The sequence below is a fragment of the Protobothrops mucrosquamatus genome, unplaced genomic scaffold, assembly GCF_001527695.2.
Source record: "Protobothrops mucrosquamatus isolate PMUCROS unplaced genomic scaffold, P.Mucros_1.0 scaffold_257, whole genome shotgun sequence".
Lineage (NCBI taxonomy): Eukaryota > Metazoa > Chordata > Lepidosauria > Squamata > Viperidae > Protobothrops > Protobothrops mucrosquamatus.
The window spans coordinates 4,148,319-4,152,728 of NW_015386333.1; the positions used below are offsets into that span (position 1 = coordinate 4,148,319).

Sequence of the window (4,410 nt, forward strand, 5' to 3'; positions counted from 1 at the left end):
CCCAAAAGTTATTTTTTTTCTCCTTATCACCTTTACAACACAAGAAAGTAGATAGGGTCCTTCTGAGACATTTTTTGCGCCCACAATCATTTTGTGAGCTAGGCTGCCTTTTATCCAATTGTTCCCCTGGCTTCCCCCTCCCCGCCCCCCAATCTCCCAAGATCATTCCTGTTGTGTCCTGAGCCTGCTAGAGTAGAAAAGCAGGCTCAGAATTGTTGCAAACGGTCCTGGGCAAACCAAAAGCTGCCCGGGACCAGACAGAGCGGCGCCAGCCTTGTGTGCATGCGCAAGGCGCGAAAACGGTCAGTTCCTATTGGTTAACAGTGTCTGGGTCTAAGGCCCTATAAAAGGCCTGTGTGCCTTTTGCTGCTTGCTTGGTGTTAGGAGAAGGTTAATAAAGAGCTTGTTGCTTCACCATGTGTCTTCGTCAATTGCCATGAACGGAATACACAAAAGTGGCGATGAAGGTGGGATCTCTGCAAGCAAAAGGAACAAATAGGACTCACTGAGAAAGTTCTGAAGATGGAAGACGGCGTCCTGCACTCGCGACTCGGCCTGCCAGTACAGCATCGCTAGAGGTGAGCTCGGCAAAAGGACTCTTTCCCAAAAGACTAGCTTGCAGAGGAGGCAATTAGCGAAGGCCATAAACATTTACAATGTCGAAGATTGACCGCTTGACAGACTTTGATGTCTCCCACCCAGAGAGATGGAACTCATACGTAGCAAGGGTGGAGAACTACTTTAGAGTAAATCAAATTAGGGAAGACGGCCTGAAGGCGGCAACTCTTCTGTGTGCCTGTGGACAGGAAGCTTTTGACATCGCGGAAAATCTGGTGGCCCCTGCACTTCTGGAGTCAGTATCGTACGCTGATTTGAAGAAGATGTTGAAGGAACATTTCCAGCCTAAATTGTCTGTCATCGCTTGGAGGCATGCGTTCGAGTAGAGAGACCAGAGGCCGGGTGAATCTGCTGCGGACTTCATCGCTGCCTTAAGACAAGCAGCCAGGCCTTGTGAGTTCAAGGACCTGGAAGAGAGGCTGCAAGATCGTTTCATGTGTGGCCTACGTAGCAGAGAACTGCAACAGAAGATTTTTGCGAAAGAAGAAGTATTGTTTCAAGATGCTTTAAGAGAGGTTGCAGCTGAGTAAGCAGCAGGCGGTTCTGTGAAGGCTTTGCAGCTCGCCAGGAACCCTCCAGCCACCATGACGGTCCATCAAGAGGACGCTCGGGAAGATTCAGAAGCAGATCCTGAAGAGGAGGTGGACAGACTTCACCAGCCACCTTCAAAAGGATTTGCAGCAGTAGTGGCCTTCGAGTTAAACTCAGGCCATCAAATTTAATACACACTGACTTTCAGAATTCCAAAGTCAGTGTGAAGGGGGAGGCCATGCTCAAAGTGCAGCGTAAGGATTTTGAAGGTTTCCTGGATGTGGTGGTAGTTGGGGGTGAACATACGAGTCTTATTGGACTCGATTGGCTCGAGGCCTTGGGAATCCAAGTGACTGGGCTTCACAGCTCGCAAATGTTGGACCTTGCAGAAGTCTGCAAGGAGTTTGCTGATGTGTTTAGCTCAGAGCTTGGATCCTACAAGGGGCCCCCCATTGCACTACGGTTAGGCCCAACTATCACGTCCATCAGGGTCAAGCCTAGAAGGGTGCCTTTTGCCCTCAAAAGCAAGATAGATGCAGAGTTGGACAAATTGCTCCAACAAGGCATCCTAAAACCTGTGGACTCTAGTCCATGGGAAACCCCCATAGTAACGCCTGTAAAGGCTAATGGAGAAGTCCGCATATGTGCAGACTATAAGTGCACATTGAATAAAGCGTTGCAACAGCACGCATATCTAGTGCCTGTTGTAAGCCACATTCTGGCTTCCCTCAAGGGGGGGCGCCTTTTTGCGAAATTTGATTTGGCACAGGCATATCAACAGCTACCTGTTGATGAGGCCACTGCAGAGGCCCAGACGATTGTAACACACAGAGGGGCCTTTAAGGTTAAGAGACTGCAATTTGGGGTTAATGTAGCCCCTGGTATATTCCAAAGTGTCATGGAACGCACACTTCGTGGTATTCCTGGGGTCTGTCCCTACTTCAATGACGTCCTCATCGCTGGGGAGTCATCTCAAAATTTAGCAGAAAGGTTCTCTTGTTGCGTTTCCGCAAAGCAGGCCTTAAATTAAAGCAAGACAAATGTAAGATTGGAGTCACTTCCACTGACTTCTTAGGGTTCAGGATTGATGCCCAAGGCATCCACCCTGCTGAATCCAAGCTACAAGCGATTCAGCAGGCCCCAAGTCCCAAGTCCAAGAGTGAGCTGCAAGCTTTCTTGGGACTATTAAATTTCTATCACGCATTCCTCCCACATAAGGCTGCAGTGGTAGAGCTATTACACCGGCTGTTAGACAAGCAGGCTCCATGGCAGTGGACTAAAGTCCATGAAAGGAATTTCAATGAGGTTAAGGCCTTGCTCTCTTCAAATGCTGTATTAGCGCATTTCAATGAGCAACTGCCTGTATACATCGCATGCGATGCCTCTCCTTATGGGGTGGGAGCAGTACTTAGCCACTTGAAGGCTGATGGGACACAAGTCCCTGTAGCATATTATTCAAGGACTCTGTCATCTGCAGAGCAGAATTACGCTCAGATTGACAGAGAAGCCTTGGCCATAGTGGCTGGCATAAAGAAATTCCATGATTTCTTATATGGCCGCCATTTCACAGTCTATACAGACCACAAGCCTTTGCTGGGCTTGTTTACGACTAACAAACAGACACCACACATTATTTCCCCATGTATGCTGAGATGGTCAATTTTCCTGTCAGCATATGATTATATTCTAATTCACAAACCTGGCAAAGAGATGGGCCACGCAGACGGCCTCAGCAGATTGCCTCTCAAACAAATAGAGGCAGATCCTGCTCCTGCTATTAACATTCTCTCCATTCAGGAGTTGCCTGAATCTCCCCTCAATGCCAGGGACGTGGCTGCAGAAACTGCCACTGATCACATACTCACACATGTGCTGACATGGGTGTTGTCAGGATGGCCTGACACGTGTCCAGATACAGAGTTTCAAAGCTTCTGGCAAAGGAAGCATGAACTTTCCACTTTCAAGGGGTGCCTGTTATGGGGTAGTAGGGTAGTCATCCCAGCCTCATTGAGGTCTAGAATCTTGCTGTCTCTGCATGAGGGACATCCAGGTATAGTAAGGATGAAAGCGCTTGCGCGTAGCCATCTCTGGTGGCCTGGGCTCGATAAAGCCATCGAGGCTCAGGTGCACGGGTGCCAAGTGTGCCAGCAGTCAAGGCCTGAAATGCCTCAGGCTCCAGTACATAGGTGGGAGGAAACTCAAACCCCGTGGTCACGGGTACATATAGATTACGCTGGGCCCTTTCAGGGGCAATTCTTCCTTCTCATCGTTGACAGCTATTCTAAGTGGCTAGAGGTTGTTCCTGTTTCCTCTACTACTACTGCCAGGACCATCCAGGTGTTGAGAGGAATTTTCACCTCACATGGACTTCCAGATAATGGTCCCCAATTTACCTCTTTTGAGTTCCAGGCTTTTCTTCAGGCCAACTTGATCCAGCATGCGACGTCTGCTCTGTTCCACCCATCATCCAACGGCCAAGCAGAGAGAATGGTGCGCACCACCAAAGATGCTCTAAAGAACTGACTTACGGTAACTGGCATCACAGGTTAGCAGATTTCCTTCTTGCACACCGCACCACACCTTGCACAGCCACAGGGAAGAGCCCTGCAGAACTCCGCTGGGGTCGCCGCCTCATCACCAAATTGGACAGGTTGCACCCAGACCGGGTGGCTTCACAGGTGTCACAACCGCGGGCACCTAGGAGACTGCCGGTGGGCGATCTGGTCTGGGCAAGGAACTATGGGCGTGGACATCTCTGGGTCACAGCAGTGGTATGCAAGGTCTCTGGGCCATTATCATACGAAGTAGCCTTGGATGATGGCCGTGTTATCCGCAGACACATAGATCAACTCCGCTGGAGGCTTAACAGCCACGTTTCCACTCCTGGCTCTGCTCATGGCAGTTTGCTGAAGGCATTTGGAGGAATCCTGGATTTCTGAGTTTCATGGTGCACTGTGACTTGAACATGGTGGATCAACCATCAAGATTCCTGGATGAGAACGAAATAGGCTATGCCCTGCTTTAAAAGAATGATCCCTTGCTGGACAACTACCAAAACTTCAAGTACAGATTAAGGCACAAAAGCAGCAATCTGATTTGTTCCCTAGCACAACCTCATAAACGAGGTTTTACAGCCAGTATTCTACAGGGTAGTATATCTGAAAGCCATAGAATCTCTTGCAAAATAATAGCCATGTTTCCCAAACCCTGCTCAGGGATCACGGCTTGTGCATACACAAAACTAGGAGGTCACATTTTTAA

The 4,410-nt window shown here is 49.1% G+C and overlaps 1 pseudogene; it reads left to right on the forward strand.

The window, feature by feature from the left end:
* The first annotated feature begins 1,462 nt into the window (after nt 1-1,462).
* Nucleotides 1,463-4,174, forward strand: LOC107302368 (annotated as a pseudogene).
* Nucleotides 4,175-4,410: the final 236 nt, after the last annotated feature.